This window comes from Erpetoichthys calabaricus, chromosome 10, assembly GCF_900747795.2.
Source record: "Erpetoichthys calabaricus chromosome 10, fErpCal1.3, whole genome shotgun sequence".
NCBI classification, from domain to species: domain Eukaryota; kingdom Metazoa; phylum Chordata; class Cladistia; order Polypteriformes; family Polypteridae; genus Erpetoichthys; species Erpetoichthys calabaricus.
This window is the reverse complement of record NC_041403.2, coordinates 156394906-156421883: the sequence shown is the minus strand read 5'-3', so window position 1 is coordinate 156421883 and position 26978 is coordinate 156394906. Positions and strand designations below refer to the sequence as shown.

The 26978-nt window shown below is 41.9% G+C and overlaps 1 protein-coding gene across 4 annotated transcripts in view; it reads left to right on the top strand.

The window, feature by feature from the left end:
- lrrc7 (leucine rich repeat containing 7) overlaps nucleotides 1-26978 on the top strand; it is a 542484-nt gene that overhangs the window by 287888 nt on the left and 227618 nt on the right. The window lies entirely within an intron of this gene.

Below are 26978 nucleotides of genomic sequence, written 5' to 3'. Positions count from 1 at the left end.
GTTAATAACCGATTCTAATCTAGCAAAATCCGAGGACATCTTCACCATAGATGGCCCGGCCTGCAGCATTCGTAGCAGAGCTGTGGTCCCCTAGATATTCTCCCCCTGCGAGACTGGAAGCACCTCGGTACTTCTGGCTCCATCCTTCTCTCCACTGAGATGGGTCTATCGGCCGCTCTTACATTTTCCAACTTATTTTAGGGATCTCCTGTTTAATCTGGGGCTTGTGTACAGTTTGGGTCTCTCTATTAGAGAAAGAGAGTCCTTTCACTGTCTGCACAACCTTTGACTTTAAACTACCGTATTTTTTGCACCATTAGACGCACCTAGGTTTAGAGGAGGAAAACAAGAAAAAAAATATTCTGAACCAAATGGTGCACTAATATGTTTAATAAAATATAGCAGAATAATATTTCAACCATGTAAATTCAACAGCGGTATTAAGAAACATCATCACTGTCATTAACAAATAAGGAGAGACTTTAAGGTTCAAGCACTCTTCTAGTTTTATGGAAACCCCAAGAACTCCTCATCGCTAGTGTCAGAATTTATGAAGCTCAGTTGCTCACAATCACTTTGCAGCATCACGTACCTATCATCACACGACATAACCTGTCCAAAGCCACCAGGGGACAAAGCACGTTTGGACCAATGCTCCCTGAAGTTATATCGCCAGTCTAGTCCCATCTATATTTGTAATGCCACAAAGCCCTTCATCTCATGTTTTGTTGTGGGTTTCCAGTTTGAAAAATGAGAATGCGGTGCAAGCACAGCCCTCGATTCAAAAAATTGCTCTGCATACCTGTTTGTCTCGTCTGACAGTAGCTGAAAGGCAGCTTCAGGAAAGAACAGCCTGAAGTAGTCCAGCGGCTGGTAGTCTGTCGAGTCCAGAGTCGACTCAGTGATAATGCGCAAAACATCGTCTGCTGAGTATTTTGTTTTCTGCACTCGCTTTGCTCCCTCATGAGATGTAGATGCTATCTTGCCTTTGTTTATATTTGTTTACATTTCGCAACTCACGCACACACAAGGATTAGATGCCGAGTCAATGAGTCTAACATTCCTCCAAGCACAGACGGAATGCCTGTAACGTAACAGTGAGTTTTGTCGCCCTCTACCCCTGGATGTCGACTTTTGTCAGGTAATACACATCATGGTCTGTGACGCAATATTCGCTCCATAAGACGCACAGACATTTCCAACCTTCTTTTGGGGAAAAAAAAGTGCGTCTTATGGTGTAAAAAATACGGTAACCAGAGGCGGCGTCTTCAGCACCGCATCGCTCCGAGAGACAGCACTTTTCAGTTGCTCTGGTTCGATCGGCGCTTCCACCGCCTCTTCTGTCATCGTACCACATTCCCTTGCTGGGTTCACAGTGACTTGGCACCCGCTACTTATTTATCGTAGGCCCGGATCACAGTGCGTCCCTTTATAATGTACGGTACCGGCATTACCCACCTGTACCGCCAAATCGTATAAGACAGGAGGTTGTCGTCCTATACGCTGCAGGAATTCATCCAGTTTCCGGATGGGCACTGCGGCCGTCTCTCCCAGTTCCCCGACGATCTTCTGAATCGCCGTCAGCGTCTGTAAGAAACTACGTATGGGCTCGATTGGCTTTTTGAGCACCCGCACGTCCATAAAGTTATTTAATTCCTGTTAACCAGTTCTCCTCTGTTCACACAACATGCTCTTAAGGCTAGTCCAGTTTTTTAATTCTTCTCACTGATGACAGGCTTGGTCACTGAGAGTGGGCCTTCACTCCCAAGATGAGACACTGTGTATCGAGACAAATTCTTACTTTGTTCAGCACTGAATTGAACCAATCGTCCACTGAGAGTTTCTATATTATCCTGTTTTCTCCTGCACGCATCTTAGGTAGAGGACCTGACTTTTTTTAGGACTTGAATGACTTTATTTCAATGTAAATCTTCAATATTTGAGAAATTACTTTCTTGGAATGACCAACTTCTCTTCCAATGACTCGAGTTACCCTTGAGTGGCTCACCATCTTGCAGAATGCAGTGGATTCTCCATGATTGACAGGAGCCTGCTCAGCACCCGTCGCTCTGCCACAGATGTCAAACTGTCCAGCTCCATGCCTACAATAGAGCCTGCCTTCCTCAGGCATGAGGCGTTCCTCTTCTTTATGCTGCCTCCCCAGCACACCACCGCATAAAAGAGAACGCTCGCCACAACCGTCTGACAGAACACCTGCAGCATCTTATTAATACAACCTTGTTCTCAAATTTAATCAATTATCTTGTTTAAATCTGTAATTTTTGCAATGTGGTATAGTCTAATCACTATGATTACAATATGGCTCTTCTATTCATGTTGAGATAACATTCAATTTGGATAAGCGATGACTTTGTAAATGACAGAAATGTCATTTCTTCTCTAATTTTGACCTTTAGTGTATTCCCTCCACTTTTTAATGATGGCCTTTACAATGTTTACGATTTATGCATTTTTCCTTTCTTTCCTTTTCTTTCTTTCAACAATAAGATGCCATAAATGTTTTGTTAGTTCTTTATGGATCATGGTTAGTGTTGCAGTATGCAGCCAAGAAATGGTCAGGAAAAATCCTACAGGGAGAGAGCTGATTTTATTTAAGACCAATCATAGGGGGCAGCTGATTTTATTTAGGACCAATCAGAATCACTTAAACTGACGTCAGATCAAAGCAAATTGCTGTTGTACATGACCTGGGTTGTAGTTTCTGAAAACTGATCACACTTTCTAGTGCCACTTTGGAGAAGTGGTTTGGCCACCAATATAAGAGAGTGCACGTCAGGGCACTGTCATGTTACAGGCATAGCCTTTGTTATTTGGAATCATTCCCTTCTGAAAGTCATTCATTCTGCTCAGTCCTCCTGTATATTTTTGAGGTGTCCTTTTGGGTCGAAACTCTCTGTGGTCATAGCGAATATAACACCATGACCATGGAAACAAATGACCTTTACGTTTATTGTTAAATGATATATTCTGACAAATTCATCATCATAATAATAATAATGTGTCAGAATGTGCCTTGCGCCCTGTGTTGGCTGGGATTGGCTCCAGTAGACCCCTGTGACCCTGTAGTTAGGATATAGCGGGTTGGATAATGGATGGATGGATGGATGGATGGATGGATGGATGGATGGATGGATGTCAGAATGTTGCAGGGTTTCTTGGATAAGTACAGTAATTTTTTCTTTTTAAAATGACCTAAACATTTCATTTGTAAGTGCACTGGAAAACAACCTCTAGTTTGATAAAAATGTAATAATCCTGAGCTGAGGTCACTGGCCTAATGTTAATTAAAACCTGGCCTTCAGTCAGCACACGGCTATTGCCATATAGCTTGTAAGGAGGAGCCTTAATAAAATTGGGAAAATTAAGGCAATTTGTCAGTTGTAGGCTTTTGCTGTTGTCTGTTACTGTTTCATTTGTTTTTTTTATATATTTATCATTCTTTTTGCCTTGATAAAATTATTTCTTCATTTGTTTTCAAAGGGCCTCGCTCATTTATTCAGCACCTTTACAGTTAAGCTATGCCGATCTTTCACCCTAAAAAAAATGACTCAGTGCCCACTTTTGAGTAACCTCCATTTGTCCCAAATGAAGTAATATGGAAGCACTTCTCTGCTAGCTCTATGCGTTGTGAAAGATAGAGACACTGTCAACCCCTTGAACCCTCCGATCAGTCATCAGACACCAGATAAAAATCCAATATGACTTTATTTTATAATAATTATGTGCACCAAGCACACTCCACTCCACTATACTCATAAATAACACAATAATAAATCAATAATCAATCAATCCTCCACTCCCAGATGCGTTGCCACCCTTCCACCCAGCTCAGCTCACTCGTCTGGGGTTTCCCACAGTCCTTTATAGTCCCTGACCCGGAAGTGGTTCCAACCCTGCAGTCCATGACTTGTTATCACTTCTGGGTCAGATTAAAAGTCCTTTTCTTCATCCCGGAAGCACGACGTTCCTTCTGGTCATGTAATCAGGACGTACTTCCAGGTTATAGGACATGTATAAGTCCTTGAGCCTCCCTGCACCGTCCTCTGGTGGGCCCCACGGTGTCCAGCAGGGTCGGGAATAAAAACTCCATTGTCCATGATTCCCTGCTGGTCTTCGGGGCACTTCCATGCTACAGGGAGGGCTCCATCTAGTGGCCTGGGGGTATTGGCTGGGATGAACGACCGGCCATCTCCCACAGCGTGTAAAGCCCCTTATGAGTCATCATAGTCAAGCACTATATGAACAAAAACGTTTGTTCTGTCTGTTCTGTTGTCAGCTTCTATTGATCTGTCATTTAATGTTCAGTAATATTCAATAAGTTGTGCTTCACCAGTGGATCATCACCTACTCCAGACAAAACTATTTTTTTCTGTAAACTGTAGGCTATTAATTGTCTTTGTGCATTTGATGAATGGAGGATGCAGTGCCAGTGATGATTGTCCTCCAACTGAGTTGGTTTTCAATGGCTTTTGTATTATTCTGCTGTTTGTGACATATTCAATCCCTTTTTAAAGAGAAAAAAGTATACAGTAAACCTCAATAATTCAAGGTAATGTGGACCAATGATACTTCAGACAACTGAAAAATCCAATAAAATGGATGGCTGCAGCCATTTTGTATTAAAAATTCACTTGTAAGGATACTACAACATGCTTCCTTTTCCCACTCATTTTGATATTCAAGATGGTAACTTAGTAAACTACCGTAATGTTTAAACACAAAAAATCCAAATGGATATGTACACGATCAGTGCTAGCAACACACTGACAATAGCTGAGGGGTGAGTGAGTCACACCCACAATCCCACATACCTCAGCTCCTCAACCACTCACTCGGTACGGTCAAAGTTGAAAGAATAACCACAGTCACCAGCTCCTCTGATGACTCGTTCAATACAGACGAAGTTAAAAGTACAGCCGTAGTCACCAGCTCTTCAATTGCTTGCTCAGTACAGGTAAAGTTAAAAGTATAGCCACAGTGACCAGTTCCTCAATGACTCGTTCAGTGCAGACAAAGTGAAAAGTACAGCCACAGTCACTAGCTCCTCGACCGCTTGATAGGTACAGTCGAAGTTAAAAGTCCAGCCACAGTCTCCAGCTCCTCAGCCTATTACTCGGTTCAGTCAAAGTTAATAGAATAGCCATAGTCACCAGCTCCTTGATGACTCACTCATTACAAAATTAAAAATACAGCCACAGTCACCAGCTCTTCAATCATTCAGGACAGTCAAAGTTAAAATACAGCCACAGTCACCAGCTCTTCAATCATTCAGGACAGTCAAAGTTAAAATACAGCCACAGTCTCCAGCTCCTCAACCGCTTGCTAGGTACAGTTGAAGTTAAAAGTACAGCCATAGTCACCAACTCCTTGACGACTTGTTCATCACAAAGTTAAAAGTACAGCCACACTCACCAGCTCTTCGCTCACTCACTACAGTCGAAGTTAAAAGTTCAGTCACAGTCTCCAGCTCCTCAACCGATTACTCGGTTCAGTCAAAGTTAAAAGAATAGCCATAGTCACCAGCTCCTTGATGACTCGCTTATTACAAAATTAAAAATACAGCCACAGTCACCATCTCTTCGATCATTCAGAACAGTCAAAGTTGAAATACAGCCACAGTCTCCAGCTCCTCCACCGCTTGCTAGGTACAGTTGAAGTTAAAAGTACAGACACATCACCAGCTCTTCAAGACAGCAGCTCCTAAACTGTTCACTTGTTACAGTTGAAATTAAAAATACAGTTCGCTTCATGCAGTTGAAGTTAAGAACACAGCCACAGCCACCAGTTCTTCAACCACTCACTTGGTACAGTCAAAGTTAAAAGAATAACCACAGTCACCAGCTCCTTGACGACTCATTCATTACAAAGTTAAAAATACAGCCACAGTCACCAGCCCTTCGATCATTCAGAACAGTCAAAGTTAAAATACAGCCACAGTCACCAGCTCCACAACCGATTATTCGGTTCAGTCAAAGTTAAAAGAATAGCCACAGTCACCATCTCCTCGATGACTTGCTCAGTGTAGTTGAAGTTAAAAGTATAGCCATGGTCACCAGCTCCTCATTCACTTGTTCGGTCAGAGTTAAAAATACAGCCACAGTCATCAGCTCCTCGTCTGCTTGCATGGTACAGTAATAGTTAAAAGTAGAGAATTTATGCACTTGGTACAGTATTCACAGCAAAGGCTTTAAAAATGATAAAACTAGTAGTGTATCACGCCTGCAGGTTCATCTCAGATAATGCTGAACATCTGTAAATCAATGTGCAGACAATCAGAGTTCTCTTATATTTACATATACAGAGAGAGAGAGAGAGAGACAGTGAAGTGGCATCTCTGTGCGATTCCCAGCCTAGTCATTTCTGCGTGGAATTTGCAGGTTCTTCCTATACTGTGCTACACAAAAATTCACCCCCTCGGAAGTTTACATGTTTTACTGATTCAGCGGACTGAATTTGGCTTTATTTGACATTAATCAACAGCAAAACATTGTATTATGTCAAAATGAAAACAGGTCTACAAAGTGGTCTTCATTTGACACACCTAAGTCATCATTGGTGCAGCCAGTTGGTTTTACAAGTCATATAAATTAGTTCAATGAAGACCACCTCTCTAGGGTTTCAGTTGATTGCAATATAAATTTGGCTGTATGTGAAAGGAACAACTTGTTGTCAGTCAATATGGTGGCTGATCAGTGGTCGACCTTCTTAATATTGTGTTGGTTCCAGTCATGCCACCAAAACAGCTCTGACAAGTCAAGGCATGGACTCCACAAGACCTCAGAAGGTGTCCAATGGCACTAAGTCGTTAGTAGCAGTGCAAGGTGGGGGCTTCCATGACTTGGACTTGTTTTTCTGGTACCACCCTCTGATGCTTATTTGGACTGAGATCTGAGGAATTTGGAGGCTAAGTGAACATCTTGAACTCTTTTTCATGTTCTTCAAACTGTTGCTGAACACTTTTTGTGGTGAGGCAGAGTGAATTATCCCGCTGAAAGAGGCCACTGGTAATCAGGAAATACCATTGCCATGAAGGGTTGTACGTGGTGTGCAACATTCTTTTGGTAGGTTGTAACATGTCAAACTTACATGCATATGAAGGCCAGGAGAAAATTACCCAGATCATCACTCTGCCTCCTTCGACTTGCCTTCTTCCCATAGTGTTTCCTGTTGTCATTTCTTACCCATGTAAACAACGCACATGCACATGGCCATCCACATCATATAAGCAAAAACATTTCATTATCACCTTCTTCCATTTCCCCATGGTCCAGTTCTGATGGTTACATCCTCATTGTAGGCACTTTTGTTGGTGGACAGGGGTCAGCATGGGCACTCTGATAGGTAGCAAGCTGTGATGCCCTGTGTATGTTCTGACACCTTTCTCTCATGGCTGGCATTCAATTTTTCTACAATTTGTGCTACATAACTCTTCTGTGGGATCAGACCAGACAGAATAGCCTTTGCTCCAAACACGTATTATTGAGCCTTATGACTCTATAGCCGGTACATTGGTTGTTTTTCCTTGTACCAGTTTTCATAGATACTAACCACTGCATACCGGAAACACCCGGCAAGTCCTACAGTTTTGGAGATGCTCTGACCCAGTCATCTAACCATCTAGTCATCTTACACTTGTCCATTTCTTCCTGCTCCCAGCACAATCCCTTCAAGAAGTGACTGTTCTCTTGTGGCCTAATATACCCCAGCCTGTGACAGGCGCCATATGTAATGAGAGACTCAGTATAATCGCAGGCAGAGGTAAAATAAAACAGAAAACTTCATAAAGAATTGGGCCCCTAATGGAGAATGAATTGGGTAGTTATGTGGCATCACTACTATATATAAAAACAGATTGAGATGTATTTGTGGTCATGACCCTCTTCATCATGGGGGGAGTGGGCAGTTTGTTGTAGTTAGCCAGTATCCAAGGGTCTTCTTCCAAACTGATTATGGAATTTCTAGAGCAACAAGAAGACAAACATGAATTCCCTGGTGTCACCTTACATCCCTCACCTCTGAGTCACTCTGCTTCGTTCTGTTAGGAATGGTCAAACAATCACACCCTTGACATATCTCACAAAAAAATATTTCTCAACATGTCTTTGTCTATTTCTAAGTGCACAACCATTTTAGGCTTGATTTTTCTTCCACACCAAATCTGTCTCTCCACACCTACGTCTCTATCTTTATATTGTTGCGGGCTGGCACATGACCTTGCCCCTGTTGCTGCCAAGAGCTCTAAATGAAAACAATCAGAACAAGGACTGAGCCAAGCCAGCCCATGTGTGGGCACAGCAAGGGAGCCGTTTACATTTTAAAAATGAAATGTTATCTAGCCTCCATTTAATAGGCTCAATGATGCAGAGCTCCATGAGAGTAAATATTAATCAAAACAGCCTCTAACCCTCATTAATCCTGAACAGGAGCAGAACCTCTCAGTAATCACAATTATAAAATTAATTTTATTTAATTTTACTTCTGAAGACGCTCAAGGCCCATTACAAAATAAAACCAAAACATATAGTCAGGTCCATAAGTATTTGGACAGTGACACAATTTTCAGAATTTTGGCTCTGTACACCACCACATTGGATTTGAATTAAAGCAATTTTTATGTGATTGAGGTTCCGACTTTCAGCTTTAATTTAAAGGGGTTACCAAAAGTATCGTATGAGCCATTTAGGAATGACAGCCATTTTTCGGCATAGCTAAAACCCCTCATTTCCAGGGGCTCAAATCTATATGGACATTTGACTGTTAAGCTGTTCCATAGCCAGGCGGGAGCAATTCCCTCATTATTACATTAACTATTAAGCAGATAAAAGGTCTGGAGTTGTTTCCAAGTATGGAAGCTGTCACTGTGATCTCTCAATATGAGGTCCAAAGAGCTGTCCATACAAGTAAAAACAGCCCATCATTAGGCAAAGAAAACAAAACGAACCCTTTAGAGAGATAGCAGAAATACCTGGAGTGTTGAAATCAACCGTCTGGTAGATTCTTAAAGAGAAGGAACACACTGGTGAGCTCAGCAACATCAGAAGGTCAGGAAAACCACAGAAGACAACTGCACTGGATTATTACAGAATTCTGTCCTTGATGAAGAAGAACCCCTTCACGACATTTAGGCAAACCAAGAGCACTCTCTGGGAGGTAGACCTATCAAGTCTATAATCAACAAAAGACTTTATGAAAGTAAAGACAGAAGGTTTACCACAAGGTGCAAATCACTGAAAATCCTCAAGCATAGGAAGGACAGATTAGACTTTGCCAGAAAACATTTTTTAAAAGCCTGTCCAGTTATGGCACAATTTCCTTTGGACAAAGGAAAGTAAGAACATTTCCAGAATGTTGGAAATAGAAGAGCATAGAGAAGAGAAGAAATGGCTCATGATCCGATGAATACCACATCATCTGTGAAACATGGTGGAGGCAGTTTTATGGTATGATCATGCTTGGCTGTCAATGGAAGTCGGTCACTGGTGTTTATTAATTATATGACTGCTGGCAGAAGTAGGAGGATGAATTCTGAAGTGTACAGGCTGCGGTACTGTCTTCTCAGATTCAGACAAATTCTTCAAAACTGACCAGATGACGCTTCACAGTACCAATGGACAATGAGCCAAAACATACTGTGACAGCAAACCAAGTGCATTTCAAGGCAAAGCAGTGGAATCTTCTTCAATGTCCAAGTCAATCAGCTGACCTCAACCGACCTGGACATGCAGTTCACTTGCTGAAGACAAAACCGATGGCATAAATCCAATAAACAAGCAGAAGTAAGCTGAAGACAGCTGCAGTAAAGGCCTGGGAAGGTAAAAGTAGGGTGGAAATCCAGCACTTGGAGATGGCCATGGATTCAAAGTTCAGGCAGTCATTGACTGTAAAGGATTTTCAACCAAATATTGAAAACGATCATTATATTTATGGTTATGTTAGTTTGTCCAAATACTTTTGAGGCCCTGAAAATAGGGGGACCATGTTTTAAAATGCTTGTCTTTTCTAAACAGCTCATATAATATTTTTGTTAAACCCCTTGAATCAAAGCTGAAAGTCTGCACTGCAATCACATCTTTTGTTTCAAATCAACTGTGGTGGTGTACAGAGCCAAAATTATGAAAATTGTACCACTGTCCAATAATGTACGAGGTGACGTTTTGTCGGATAGGGTACTATGTGACCCTATTTTCCCCTTCATGCTCTTTATTGTGTAGACTTTACCAAAATGCCGCTAATCCCATGCATTTACCACTCTGTGGTCAGGTTCTGTACTTCAGCACTTCCTCGCTTCTTTATCTAAACCTATAGGCAATTAATTAGATAGAGTGAAAGAACAAAGAGGAGAAAGCTACACTTTAAATTATAGATTGTATTATAGATAATATACCCCAGTTATTAATCAAAATAAAGTGAGTATGATAAAAAATTATCATTACAGCCTAAACAGGAGCACATCTTGTGTCCATAGGCGGCTCTTGGCTTATCTTCAGTCTAGCTTGGCCTTTGTTACCACATGGCCTTTGAATGGAGTATTGAAACAGGGGCTACATGCCTGTCTCAATATGGCTGCCGAGACTGAGTTGTCTTCATCATAGAGAAATAGTAAGTGAGAGAGGTGGTCATCTTTCATGTGCAGTGTCATGTTTCAGCCCGAGTTTTTCCCCTGGCTGGGGTTCAAATCTATGCTTTACACACTTTCGGTGCATATTTGAGTTATGTATCTATTGTGAATTGGGTGACCCGGACACAGACAGGCAGACACATTTCCAGCCATAACCACACGTTTATTTACACTATTATTATTTACAAAAGTCTTACTTGCACCACCACACACAAACCCCAACAGTTTCTCAAAGTCCAGGCTTCACTTAGCCACCTCTCTTTCTCTTTTCTCACTCTTCAATCTTTGTCTCTCACACTCCAGGCCTCTCCTCGCCGCCTCCTCTCCGACCTCGTCCATCTCCTCACCTGACTCCAGCCTTGATCGAGGGGAGGCGGCCCCTTAAATTGGAAGGCGGCTGATGACCACACCCGGCCACCTGCCACACTATGTTGACATTACTTTTGTTTGTCAGGGTCGGTGTTGAGTTCTGGGTATTTTATGGGTGGTTCCCCAAGTGGCCGGATAACTTGCCAGTCACTGCCAGGAACTGTCCTCAGAGGGTATCCCATAGTTCCTGGTGGTTCATGTTGAATGTGCTATGGAGTTTTTTCAGTGTTTTTGTTTTGTCTTGTGCTTTTTGTGGTTTACTGGATTTTTTGACCTTTCACTCAGTTTTTTGACTACTCTTGGGCTTTCTGTATTCCATGTTAACATTGGATTTCCTTGAGTTTTTAGGCAGCTCCATTTTGCCATTGTGCACTATGAATATAAAGCCTTTTTGTTTTGATGAAGTTTCTAAGCTTACCCGTTTATGTAGCTGGAGTTTGGCAGTATATCCCCCTTCTAGTGGTCATTCTTGAAAGTGCTTTTGCAACTTTGGGAATACACTGGCTTTGGAACTCCTAGATATAACATCCAGATGGTGAGAGGGAGACTGAGGAGAAGAGAGAAGAGTCTGAGAGTGAGGGTGACCAGGGCCGGATTTTCCTATAGGCTAACTAGGCTTCAGCCTAGGGCCTCAAGATCAAGAGGGGTCTACATTCAAATTGTTAGCAAAATTTTATTATCTCTCATGTAGAGAAAAGCCAAGCAAAATGACACCTTTTATTGGCTAACTAGAAAGATTACAATATGCAAGCTTTCGAGGCAACTCAGGCCCCTTCTTCAGGCAAGATGTAATCAAGGGGCCTGAGTTGCCTCGAAAGCTTGCATATTGTAATCTTTCTAGTTAGCCAATAAAAGGTGTCATTTTGCTTGGCTTTTCTCTACATTCATAATGGCTAACACGGTACAACACCCTAGTACTATTATCTCTCATGTAATTTACAAACTTAAAAATGGAAGGTGAAAGGGCATCATAAGTGGAATAGCCTAGGGTCTCTTTTCATATAAATCCGGCCCTGAGGGTGACCCTCGCTTTATACTGGTCCAACTTCTTTTGTTTCATCCAATCCTATTTCAGATACAATCCAATTCAAATGACCAATAGAATAAGTCTACTTGTTCCTTCCTGGGCCATTCACCAATGAAAGCGCTCAGTCGCTTTGTTCAGTTGTGACCTGTCTCTGCCAGCCAGGCAGTTTATGGCCTTTCTGCTGTGTGTGCGTTCTGCACAGAATCCCCCTTGGCAAACTGGTTTGAGGTATACCTCAGTGTCCTACAATAAAACTTAATAAAAGGTAATGGAATTCCTAAAGTATGGGGGATGAAGGAAATTACTGTGGCCTACTTAAAGCAAGCTGCTTCTTTCGTTAAGTCAATACTAATTCTAAAATGGCAATTTAGAAACAGTAATCAAAATATCAATCTCCCTAATGGGGGGGCACAACAACTCCTGGAATTTAAAAAAAAAAAAAGCTTTATTATAAATCTAACAGCAATTCCCTTTCAGTCCCCATCAAAATACATGATGCCATCAGTAATGGCGCACTGCACGATAACATGCAGTGGATACACTTGACTTGAGCATTCCTAGTCTTCATCCTCTTTCTCTGTACATTTATCATTTGGTTGCTCAGAGGTTGGCACACTTGCTGCTTCCTGAGCAGCTCTTCTTTTCTCCACCCTAGCAGCCCGCTTCTTCTCTTCTTTCGTCAGCATCTTTTTGCGTTAAAACTGATCAAGTCAGTGTTTGTGTTGCATTTAATTTTTCATTTAAGCTGGCACTTAAGTCTTCAATCTGCCTCAAGAATGACTTAAGATATGAAGAGGTAGGGGAAGTGACGGCGAAGGTGGTAGGGAATGAGAACGGCGCCCGTACACATCTGCTGCACGCCCACCCTGCTGGCTGCTGCCGAGAGTTGATTCGACAATAAAATAAAAATAAAATAAGAGGAATAACCTTGGAGGTTAATCATCACCCCAAAAGCGGACAGTAGACGTCACATAGTATATGTGTACCAAATTTCAGGTCAATTGGTTAAACGGTTTGCGAGCTACAGGTGATTTAAAATCCTGGACAGACAAACGAACAGCAATGGTAGCGTATTATATAGAAAGATCCACTAGCTCCAGCGCGTCTCCCATTCTGGTTAACATTTCATCTTTTGTTACTGTGTCCAGTGCGTCCCTCTTTTTATTTCCTGTATTTTTTCCATGGTAGCAAATCTTCTTCCTTTCCATCTCAGTTTTAATTTCGGGAACAAGAAATTATTACGGGGAGCGAGATCTGACAAATACGGGGTTTGCGAACCAAAAGCCACATTGTTTTTGGTCAAAAACTCTTTGACAACGTGGAGTGAGCAGGTACGTTCTGCAGGGTGCAAAGTCCAATTTTGAGTGGTTCACTTCTCCGGACTTTTTTTTTTCTGATGCTTTCCCGTAGACACCTCAACAGTTTCAATGTCATTTGATTAACAGTATCTTGACGGGGAAGAAACTTCCAATGGCGAATGACCCAATCATTTTTGTCTCTTACGCATCTACCATGGTAGCTCGGAGACACAAAATCACCCATGTCATGTACATGATTGTAGAACTAACAGCAGAAACGCATGATCGATGAACTCCGCACGATGCCATTCAGTGGATTGAGTAACCAGAGTGTGGGCATACAATACCATATTCAATAACTATATTCTACTCCTCTGCTATTGATTGATTCCAGAAATTTTTGGGTCCCCTCTCATACACATGCATAGACATGTCATGTCAGTTTCCCACCTGCTTAATTCAAACAAGGCTCCTGGGGATGGCTGGAGTCTATCCTAGCTAGCATAGGGTGCAAGGCAAGAACCCCAGACGGGGCGCCAGTCCATCGAAGGTTGAACATACATACCAAACACCCACTAAACACCCACCAGGACATTGCCAATTCTCCTAACCTGCATGTCTTTGGACAGTGGGAGGAAAACGGAGCGCCCAGAGGAATCCCACACAAACATGGGAAGAAAGTATCATGGAGGACACAGGATGTGAACCCTGGCATCCCTACTGTAAGGCAGTAGTGCTACCAGTGTGCCACCATAGATTGTACATACTGGTATGTGTGGTGGACGGTCGGGGCCCTTACCTGGCCGGGACACCCTGATTATGGAAGGAGAGAGAACTTCCAGGACAGTTTCTCCTACCGACCGACAGAGGGCACCCCCTTGGTTTCCAGGTGGGCCAGGGGTAATGAGCATAGAAGCTCATCCCTGTTTGAGCCCATGGCCACCGCCAGGGAGCGCAAGGACATTTACAGGGCCCTATTTGGCAGCATCACCTAGAAGTGCTGCTAGAAGACGCTTGTTGGGCACCTGGACTCCTTCTGGGTGCCCTATAAAAAGGGGCCAGTCGCCAGCATCCAACTTCCAGAGTCAGGAGGAAGAAGACAAAGCCTGTGTGGAGGACTGAAGTTGGCAGCAAAGGGATTGTGTTTTACCTTGTGCTGTAAATAAACTGTGTGCTGTGTGGCAATTAGTGTCCTGCCTGTCTGTGTCGGGGTTTGGGCGGCTGTACATGCCCCTGGGCTTCACACATGTAAAATAATGGAAATAATGAAATGGGGCAAATGAAAATAAATGAAAAAACAGACAGGATTAACAGGGTCTGTGGTAGGGAGAAGGCAAGTTTGAAGACTTGAGTTTCAAATATGAGAATGGAGTAAATTCCCATGCTAATTAAAAGTCCGTCCCTCCATGGATGACAAGAAGGTCAGAAGATAAGGAGCAAAACAAACAAGCAAGCAAACCATCTTGGAGGAGATCTCCTAAATTTAAGGGCACCAAATAATGAAGTGCTTTGAGGTGAGCTCAGGTACATTCTAATCAATTCAGTATTTAACTGGAAAGCAGTGAATATTATATAAAATGAAGTGACCGTGGGCTTCAGCTTAACTTTATAAACATGCAGTGCTGAACCAGTTGCACCTTTGTTTAGATGATTAGCTCGGATGCAAGTGTGTTACAATAGTCTAACCTTGTGGAGACAAATGCTTGAATTAAAGTCTGAACTGGCGACCAGGACACTGAAGGACAAAATCTTGAAATGTTATGAAGATGATGAAAGAAATATAGAATTAACATTGTTTTACAAAAGGCAGAGTGCTGTCGAAAGCAACATCAAGGTTTCACTTTTCAACAGCATAATGGAACAGGAGTGCCATCGCTGCAGAAGGAAAGACTGCCAGATTTTGGAAGGGTAACTTTTGAGTTTATAAGGAGAATTTCAGGTTTGGCACTATTAAGCATCAGAAGATGATTTGTCATCTTATTTTAATATCATTGAGTTAAATAATCAGCAAGAAGGGATGGCAAATTTCAAATAATTAGTGGAATATTAAATAAATTAAATTAACTTTATTAATCCCATGGGTAAATTCAGATGCACACAGTAGCAGAAACGTAAAAAACAAAAATACAGACTCACAGGACAAATATAGCTAATCAATCAATCGATCGATCGATCGATAAGTAAATAAATACATAAAAATAGAATTAACAAGTACATTGGATGGAAGCATTGAATTGATGGACAGAAATGGGCAGAAAAGACCCCCAGAGGCACCTCTTAGCACACCATGGTGGAATGACCCTGGGGCTAAAAGTGCACCAAAAGAGAACTCCCCGCAAGGGATGGAGGTGATTTTTCATGATGGTGTCCAATTTTGCCACCAGCCGCTTTTCCAAAACTGCTTCCAATGTGTCCAGGTTAGGCCCTGTGATGGCACAAGCTTTCCTGATAAGTTTGTTCAGGTATTGTGTGTCTTTTGAGCTCAAGTTGCTTCCCTGGGAGGTTACAGCGTAGAACACCACACTGGCTACTATGGACGGATAGAACATTTCCAGCAGCTCGCTGCACATTAAAAGACCTGAGTCTCTTTAGCAAGTCCAGGCTTCTCTGGACACTCATCTCCGTTATTAATACAGCCTCTGATGGACAAGTCAGTTTACATTTTCTGTAAGTGGTAAGCGCTGGTATTGTGCTGGAAGTCTGCTGTGTAGAGGGCAAACAGGAATGGAGACGGGACATGTCATCAGTATAAATATGAAAATGTATGGCATGGCGATGCATTTTTGGACCAGGAGGAGAATGTAAAGCAAGTGACACATCACAGTACACAACTTCTAGTCAGAGGAGATGTCAAACTTGATGACTGCCATGGCTGATCTCTTCACTTGAGGATGTCAGATCACAGAACTCCGTGATGACTTTCCAGAACAGTTTCATCTTTCAAAGTATCACTCCATTTTCTGACTGCTAATAACATGCTTTCTGACAGAGCAGATGCTGTGTGAAGTCTTTCCAGGCATGGCAAGTTCATCCATGATCTTGCGCTTATTTTTCTGCTTTCCATTCTGCCGTGCTATGTAAGACATCAGATACACAAGCTACTTTACTGTAGGAGGGGGGGCCCAAAAATAACGAGAATTTTTCTCTTTTAAAATCGTATATTTTTCTGAACATTTCCAAAATGTAATCACCCTCAAAATACTCTCCCTGAGACTCAATACAATTGTCCAACCGCTTTTTCCATTGTTCAAAACTGTTCTGAAACTCTTGCAAAGTGATAACTTTCAGTACCTCCATTGTTTGCTTCTTGACCTCCTCTACATCCTGAAAACACTTTTCCTTAAGGTCCCTCTTCATTTTTGGAAATAAGGAAAAATCGCAGGGTGCATTGTCCATTTTTCGGGAACCGTTGTCATTTTGTGAGAAACTGCCGCACACTCAATGCTGTGTGTCATGATGCAGAAGCCACTTGCCTGATCACTGCCGGAGGCGACCTTAGGGGTGTGCGGGGCCTAGGGCTGAACCAACCCCTTGCAGGGCCAGTTACGTCAAACACTGATACCGGTATGTGTGGACTGTATAAACTTGCGCACAAATTTATAATGTTTACATACATCAAAATTTTTCATTACAGTATTCAGCTAAATTTTTGCAAGAATACATGTGGACTTTATCAAAATACTAGCTGATTACCCAGTGGCTTCGCTCACTGAGTGTAAGGGAAAAAAAATAAAATGTAGTATTTATAAAATAAGTTTGTTAATTACCAATGTTATTTTTGAACAAATAAAGAGCATTCACAATAATATAGAAATTATATACATATTAATTATTAAGTAGTAAAACATTTTGATAAAAGAATTTGAAGAAGATATAAGAAGCGAATAAATTATTAAACGGTCAAACATTAACATTTAAGAAGTAAAGATACATTGAGTACTACTGTAGTGGTTTCGGGCAAATTACCTGCTTCACAACTTTGCACTATGTGCCTGTGATTTAAGAGAAAAATTATTCTGAGAAATGTGGACGCTGCCTTTCCGTGATTAACAGGCAGAAGGTCCAAACAATTCCCAAGTCCAATACTTAACATGAAGAGGTCGGTACATTTTAGATGTAAACCCTCCATCTTATTAAAAGAATTCATCACAAAAGCAACCTTGAATGTTGCAGGGTTTTAGTGACCCGAATTCATCTTAAGGGACAGTAAATAGCCATGCACCGCAATTTACCAAGAGAGTCCAGGCTTCGATAGTGCCGATTACACTTATTCACAAACATTTCCACTATCCCAGGAGCCAACGGGGCACTTGAAGTGTGACAAACAGTGCGAGAAGAGAGGACGCTGCCCAAAACTGAGAAGCTATTGACCCGGGGGAAAAGCCCGACATTCCGCGCCTCCCAGCGTCCACTTTGTTCTTACTACCCCTCGCCGCTGAAGGCGGTCTCGTCTTCACATTGTTTACAGCTCGGCGCAGTTAAAAAGTAGAAAGACACAAAGCTGTTTTGCTCATCTCTTCTACTATCAAGTACTGCGAATTACAAAAAAGTTACAATGTGGCAGTTTTCTCTGTGAGAACGCCCTGGTGGCGGACGGCTCAGCACTGGAGTCCAGAGAGGAGGGCTGGTAGAGGACGACACGGGGCACACTTGTATGGGATAGATCGGCGTGTTTGTGTTTACCACTTTTACGTAATTTCCATATCGCATGGTCATATGTAATACGTAATTTCCATATCGCATGGTCATATGTTATACGTAATTTCGATATCGCAATGTCATACGTCATTTCCGTTTCAAACGTGAAAAACTTTTATATATATAGATAACTGGAGAATAGAACTTGACAAATCTGCTGGAACGACACGCGGGGCCTAGGGCTGTTGCCCAACTTGCCACACCCAAATGCCACTCTTGATCGCCACAATTCGGGTCGTTTTCTCCGCACTGCATAACGCAATCGCTTGAGCACTTTAAGGCTAAAACCCTGGCCTGGCTCAAAGCTTCTCCTTTGACAGCCTCTCGAAGCATTGTGACAGCTTCTGCTGCTGATTTCCCCAAAAGGAAACAAAACTTGATGCAAGCATGTTATTCTTTCAAATCTGCCATCACAAAATCGACGAAGACGGTAACAGGCTCAAGAAACAAAATTACACTGTAGACCTTACAGACCTTTCCCCAAGGACGCCGCTTGGCCAAATGATGCAGAGGATAGTCTAGTAAATGCACCTAGCCAGCAAATTTCGGAACTAATGCCCCCTCCAGCCTCCAGAAAAAATTTCTTGTTATTTTTGGGTCCCCCGTATGCAGGGTCAAAAACACGTGTGTTCCTTATTCTTCATAGCTGCATTACATTCCATACTTCCAAATGCGCATTCATTAGATGTCAAGTCTCTCACACATACACACAAGGTAAGCTGAAATTACACCTGTTTGATTTTGTCAGAGTGACTAGTTGGACAGAATTGATGGGTTTGTCAGACTACACGACTGGTGTTCATTACTTAATATGATTATGTAAATGAAGCCTGAAGCTAAAGATCATTGGAGAGGCCATGTAATGTGATAGGGAATTAAGTGATATAGACTACGGGTCCTACAGTAGCAAGCACATAATGAGAATATCTGTGTTTCAGTTGGATAAATCGAAATCTGTTAGTCTGAATGACATCCAAGTATAGGCAGCGCCAAAGCAGAGAACACATTTAAATGCTAGCATGTGAGAAATGGAGTCAAAGGCTCCCCTAAGGTCCAGAAGAATTAGCAATGGAGTAGTCCAGAATGAGTAGTAGGAAGATCTTTTGTGATTCTTACCGAGGCTATTTCTGTACTGTGTTTGGAATGGCAACCAGACTGAAGAGTTTTCAAATATTTATTACAGTACAAATAGTCCTAAACTTGTAATATTACAGTATATATTTATAATAAATAAAAATCAATCACAAAAATGCAAAAACAAACGATGACCAGACAGGTTGTAGTAATTCAAATTCTTTTAACTGAGAAATCGCTTCCACAATGAAAGCTGACTACCAGTGTTGATTTTTCTTATACCCTGTGTGGCCACTGGGTGGCAGACTGAGTTTCAAATCTCCATGCACAATTAAACACATACACACAGTCCAGGTTCTTTTATTAAACAAAGCACCTTTCCACAGGTCTTGTTTATCCCTATCACAACAATACAGTCCATCCTACCTACCTTTGCTACTCCTTTTATTACCTCTCCAGGCGAGTGTCGTGTCCTTCCCCTCAGCATCGATTCCTTGAGTGAATGGAAGTAGTCCCTTTTATGCCAGACCCCAGGAGCATTTCCGGTATCAGGACATCATAAGCACGAAGCACTCCTGGGTCAGACGGGAACCTCAAAAATTTGGAACAACTCTCCCTTCCAACTCCATGGAAGTCAGTGGGGCTTCCCCCTGGGACTACAACTCCCAACATGCCTTGCGGTTACAGGAATGGGTACACTGGGCCAGGAATGCCACCACCCAGTGTGTTGGGGGATCATGCACTCTCCATCCATCTTGGCCTCCCTGCCAGTTAAATAGATGGAGGTTCATCTTGAGCTGGACGTCAGTGTGTCTCCACCATCCATCACACCTGTTTGTGGTGGAAGAAGCAGAACCTCTGGTTTGATGGTAGAGGGTGTGACGTCAATACTTTTGTGGCAGGTCTATTCTGGGGGCAACAACAAGGGAAGGAATTACCAACAGTGCCCTCTATCTCTCGGAAGTGATATTGCCCTTCTTATCATAGCCTTGTAGTTGCTCCATATTCTCTGTGTCTGATGCACCTTCTAAAATTTTGGTAAACAGTGAAGATTGGAAATAGTTGTTGAAATCGTTGTAATGACTACCCATATAATGGATAAAAAGAGGTAACAGTACCAATTTTAAAATGATCTGGACAAACACCATAGGAAAAAAAAAGTTTGTAATACCAGTGGAAAGAGGAATGAGGGAATGTAGGCAGGTTTTGACCCCAGAGCAGAAATAGTGTCAAGTTCAGAAATAGATGAGGAGGTTAACGGATCAGCTAAGATACTAAATGATCATTGGCTACAAAAGAATCTGAGAAATGTGTTATGATATGGAGAAAGTGCTCATCCGAGATGGGAGTGTAGGTGATGGTGTGGTGTCAAGGTGTTGGGAAATGGCATCAGCACTGGATTGGAAACATAAAAACACAAGAAACCTGTGAAGGTATACCAAAGGAAAATGATGTAAAGGCCTCAAAAGCTTGTGAACTATTAAATAATTTTTATGATTCCCATGTCTTGCACATATGATGGAGAGACAATGAGAGCATATTGCAGCTGGTAGAGCTTCTTTATATTTAATAAGATGGTCAGCATATGCTTCTTTTGGAGACGTACGTTTCAGACAACACCCAGGAGCTTTCATACAGCATAGCTCCACCATATGCCAGGGTACACCATGATTAAATGAAACAGACCAGATTTTAATAGAAGCAAGAGTGTCGAGACAATAAAATAGATGTTTTATTATAATATGCAGCTAATTCAGAAGTGGAGCAACAAAGGTCAGGTAAAGGATTTATGCTGATAATAGACATAAGATTAGATTGTGAAAGTTTTGTTAAGATTATGAGAAGAAATAATACAATTACGGTGTATGTTAATTAATAAAAATTCAAAATAGAATACATAATAATGTATATATATATACTAGCTGTATAAGCCCATGCTATAAAAAGCCAGGCTCCTAGAAACTATTGAAATCATCACAAATAAAATTGAAATGCAAATTCTGCAGTTTCATTTTGCGGACGTGTCTATCAACGGCTAAGCGAGTTTCTTTCTCGTTTGTCTTTCCTTGGTGGTTTCACTTTGGCGACAGAGTCGCTTTCTTTCAGCTTCATGCTGTAGCCTAATACTTATTTCTTCTTCCAACTTGTTAACTTGGGGCATCCTTGCCGGCTCTTTGAGCTTCATGCTGTAGCCTCGCACTTCCACACATAAATGTTGTGACAGATAGGGGGCGCTGTTGTCTCCTTGAACCCTCAGACAATACATTCTGACACCAGGTAAAAGTCCAATATTTAAATTTATTGTAATAATAGCACCTCCACTCCACAATACTCCAATAATAACTCAATAATCAATCACAATAATCACAGTCCTCCACTCCCAGCAGCTCAGTCACCCTTCCTCCCAACTCGGCTCACTACTGGGATCTCCCACAGTCCTTTCCCCTCACTGGGATCTCCCTTAGTCCATGTGACTTCCTAGCACTTCTGGGTCAGATCAAAACTCTTGTTTTCTTCAGCTCGGAAGTACATCATTTCTTCCGTTCCCGTGACTGGGAAATACTTCCGGACTATACGGAAAGTACCACTCCCTGTTCTTCCCTGCAGTGTTCCCTGGTGTCCCCCATGGTATCCAGCAGGGCTGTGAATTAAAACTCCAAGGACCATGATGCCTTGCTGGAATTCGGGGCACCTCCATGTTGCAGGGAGGGCTCCATCTAGCGGCTTGGGGGTATTGGCCGGGATAAACTGCCGGCCATATATCACAATGTTTATATAAAAGATATAGATATATATTATATATATATATACTAGACATTAAGCCTGTTACAATAACGGGCGCTAGAACAGTAGTCCATAAACATTAGTAGGAACAGTCTATATTAAATGGCAAGGGAATATTTACCTCATTAAATTTTTTCTGTAAAATGCCTGAAATTTTCTCTGACAGTAATATTGGCTTTGCTGTCCGTAATATGCGTTTAATTTTCTGTCCCAACAGTGGGCAATCAGCAGATTCTCCCCAGCAACTGATGTAATGTGCGCAAAAATAAATCTACTTTTACTTTACACTTTACCGGATCAAGCTTCTTCATCACAAATCTGACATCCTCAGAGAGAACACTTGCACAACAATGGGGAAGCTGGTCTCGTGTTTTCTGTTTTAGGTCTTACCTTGTTTACCGAAATCCGCTTAGATCTTCCACGCGATATTTTATAGGTCCCGCCCTTTCTGTCTTGTGTGACGCGTCAGGCGGCCTTTGAAGCATCGCACCGTCCCCGCGCATGCGCACTTCACCAGAAGACACACACACACGGACACTGGATGCACACAGGGGTTTTATTAAAGAGGATATATATATATAGATATATATATATATATATATACTGTATATATATATATATATATATATATATATATATATATATATATATATACTAGCTATCCCCTGCAGTTCTGCCCGTGTAGTAGTGAAACAAGACAATCTTTAGAAATCAGTAAACAAACAGATATCGGTAGCTAAGCGGAGGCAAGGTACGCTCCAAAACATGGCCAGAGGTAGACCAATTTGAACAGAGGCAGGCATGTGAGTGAGGAGGGTCCCACCGGGCTCGCCACTCCTGACGTCATGTTTTCCCCTCCTCTCAGCCCGCAGCCTCTGTCTCGGATTAGTGTGAATAAATCGCTGCTGCAAGCGAACTATGTTATTTAGCGCGATGACAGACATCGCAAAATCAAGCAGAATGTTCAAGCAAATTATAGAAAAATCTACAATCTAAATCTGTTAATAATAATAATAATACATTTTATTTATATAGTGCCTTTCCCATGCTCAAGGCACTTACAGAATATAATAAAGAACGGCAGAATATACAGTATATAGTATTGTACAAACCAGATAAATAAATAAAGAAGATTAAGACAGTAAATTCTGAAAAAAAAACAGACAACATAATTAATGGTCTCGCACACACATACAGGTTACATTGGCATCTTGACAGAGATGTAAACTGAGAGAAAGGTAATAAAGTCAAGTAGAGCTAAAAGCCTTCCTGAACAGATGAGTTTTGAGTTGTTTTTTAAAAGAATTCATGGAGTCAGCTGACCTGATTAATTTTGGTAGGTCATTCCAGAGTCTGGGCGCTATACAGCTGAAGGCCCTGTCACCCATGGAGTGTAGATTAGTGAGGGGCACAACAAGATTGGCAGAATCAGAGGACCTTAGTGGGCGGGCAGGCACATAGTGATGGAGAAGGTCACTGATGTAGTTTGGTGCGAGGTTATTTAAAGCTTTGTAGGTTATTAGTTTTTATATTCGATTCTGTAGGACACAGGGAGCCAGTGAAGACGGAGCAGGATGGGTGTGATGTGCTCGCTGCTGCTGGATTGAGTAAGGACTCTTGCAGCTGAGTTTTGAATAAGCTGGAGCTGTGATATAAGATTAGAAGGGGCACCTGCCAGTAGGGAATTACAATAATCGATGCGGGATGTGATAAAAGCATGGACAAGTTTCTCAGCATTAGAGAAGGAGAGGAAGGAGCGAACACGGGATATGTTATGGAGGTGAAAGTAAGAAAGTTTCTTAATGTGATTTATGTGGGCGGAATAAGTGAGGGAGGAATCAAAAATGACACCAAGATTTTTTACAGTAGAGGCAGGTCTGATGAGATCACTGCCAACATGGACTGGGAAGGAGCTCATTTTATTAAGTTGCATTTTAGTCCCAATTTGCTCGAGTTCAGTTTTATTGCAGTTTAATTTTAAAGAGTTCTGCTCCATCCAGGTTTTAATTTCACTAAGGCAGGTTGTGAGCTGAGAAAGCTCTGATGAAGTTCCACTTTTAACATTGAAGTAGAGCTGAGTATCATCTGCATAAAAATGATAACTCAGTCCATAGCTACGGATAAAATGGCCAAGGGGAAGCATGTAAATACAGAAGAGAAGAGGGCCGAGAACAGAGCCTTGAGGGACTCCTTGTGTGACTGGCGCTGAGCTGGATCTGCTGTTGCCAAGACTAACAAACTCTAGCCTATCAGTCAGATAGGACTTGAACCACTGGAGGGCAGTGCCAGAGATACCCAGCATGTTCTCCATTCTGGACAGTAGGATGTCATGTCTGACAGTGTCAAATGCTGCACTGAGGTCTAACAGAATTAATATGCTAGTTTGTCCAGAGTCTGCTGCCATAAGCAAATCATTGGTTACCCGTAGCAGAGCAGTTTCACAGCTGTGCCGCGCCCTGAAACCAGACTGAAAGGGTTCCATCAAATTATTAGAGGTTAGGTAATTGGTGAGTTGGGAAGCTACAACACGCTCAAGAACTTTTGACAGGAAAGGTAAGTGGGAAATAGGCCGGAAATTGTTAAGATTGTCAGCATCAAGGCCAGACTTTTCAACATTGGGGTTACAGAAGCAATTTTAAAAGTGAGCGGCACAGAGCCAGTGTCAAGGGATGAGTTTATTATTGTTGTAACAGTCGGGATTATGGCATGAAGGCAGGATTTAAGTAGTGTGGTGGGGATGGGGTCCAGTACACAAGTAGTCGGCCCCATCTTATAAAGCAGGTTATTAACAAACGCAGATGTGACTGGTGAGAACTTAGAGAAGGAGCTGAATGGAGTGGGAAAACAGGGAGAGATATAAACAGATGATGTATTTATGTTAGTTGAATTATTTAGATCTTTAATTTTGTTACGGAAAAAGTGGAGGAATTCCTCACAGACTTCAGTAGAAGAGGTAGTTGGACCAGATGCGGGTTCGAGTAGTTTATTAACTACAGAGAACAAAACCCTTGGGTTATCATGGCCACTTTCTATTATTCTGCCATAATGGGTGTTCTTGGCAGAAGTTAGTGCTTCTCTGTAAGCTCTTTGGTGGTCAGAGAAAGCCTGGATGTGCACGGTGAGGCCAGTCTTACGTGACATTCTCTCAAAGCGTCGGCCAGCTGCTTTCATAGATCGCAATTCTGAGTTATACCAAGGAGCTGAGCGTTTAAAGGAAACCTCCTTATGTTTTAAAGGAGCTGTTTTATCTAATGCTGAGTGAAGGGCTGTGTTATAGTGGTGAACAAAACTATCTAGTGTTGGTGGAATAGGTGCAGACAGTAAAAGATCAGAAATGGATCCAGAAAGGATAGAGGGACAGATATTTTTAAGGTTTCTGTAAGAAATTTGTCGTTTACAGGTAAGAGGTGGGAGAGGTAATGAGACAGTGAAAAATACTGCTTTATGGTCAGAGAGTCCCAAATCAGTGCTGTAAATGTTGGCAACAGATAGTCCAGAAGTGCAGATCAGGTCCAATATATGACCGCCAGAATGGGTTGGAAAATCAACATGTTGTGTCAAGTCAAAGCAGTCCAGTAAGGACAGGAATTCATTTCTCAGTTTAGATGTGGGGGTGTCAATATGGATGTTGAAATCACCAAGAAGGATAATTCTCTGAGAGTAAGAGCTTAGGTGGGTCAAAAGTTCAATCAGATCGGATAAGAAGGATGCATTGTATTTTGTGGGACGATAAAGAACAATGAGTGAGACAGGACCTGATTCCGTTATTAGTTTAAGAGCCAGGCACTCAAAAGACAATGGGCAGTCAATTGGGATTCTTTTAACGTTTAAGTCTTCTCTGATAATTACTGCAAGCCCGCCGCCTTGTCTTGAGCTGCGAGGCTCTGAGTGGAAAGTGAAACCAATTGGAGTCGCCTCTGTGAGAGATGCAAATTCGTTTGGTTTTTGCCAAGTCTCCGTTAGACACAGAATATCAAGTTTGGTGTCAGTGATGAGTTCTGACAGCACCAATGCTTTGCCATTAAGAGACCTCGAGTTAAACAGTGCAATATTACATAATGAGGCTTCTTTCTGCACAGAGCCGCAATCAGGGTTTATTTCCACATAATGCAAATTTGGCACACTGACAATTCTATTTCCAGGGTCATGAGAAGGACGGCGTATTCCTGAGCAAATGCTGCCGGTGGTCTTTTCATTCGCAGCCCGGCGGTGTTAAGTAGTTCTCTCGTGAAAAGCACACAGACATATAGACAGACGGACAGACATACATTGGATTTTATATATATGGATCATATACATATATGTTCAAGTCAGAGAGAAGCAGAAGGACATCTCAACTAAGTGGGTAAAAGCTGAGATACAGATGTCCCATCCAGCGAGGAATGTCGTCGACCTTGGTCGCTTCTGACGTCGTGTTGGATCCTCGTCATGATAAACCCTCACATTCATGTCAGGTATGGGTAACTACCAGAGCATTAGCTGGTAATAAATACCTTCACCTATTGTCATCATTTATCCCAGACTCTGGGTTTGTTCAATCACACAGACATCAGCAGTTTTTTAAAATAACCTGCTTGTGTGTCCCTCACACACACCCTCTGCCAATCTTACATGACTTACAGCTGTCATTTGTTCATCTCTGGCCATCTCTCTCTCAGCTGAATTGCATGGCTTTGTGAAATAATTTTCACAAATTAAATTGGCACAAATAACCTTCTTATTACACACGGCCACTCCAGGATGATTCTAGAAACAGTAATCAATAATAGCGCCATCAGAATGGTGGTGATACAATGATCCAAATCACAAATCAAAATTAAAACTACATCCAAAATAAATGAACCCAACAGATACCTAAGGGTATAAAACATCCCAACAAAAGCAAACGATATTCAAAATATGAGTCCCTTACAGTATAAATGAAGGTTTCAAGATAATATTTTCCAAAAATAATGCTGTTGCGATTCCAGACGTGAGTCCATTGACTAACCTGTTGTGATGATGGTGGCTCTTTAAAGATAGCTTCTTTAAAGTGGGTTAAGTTGCTGGAACTGGAAGTGACGCTACTGCTCCTCTTGTCATCAATCAT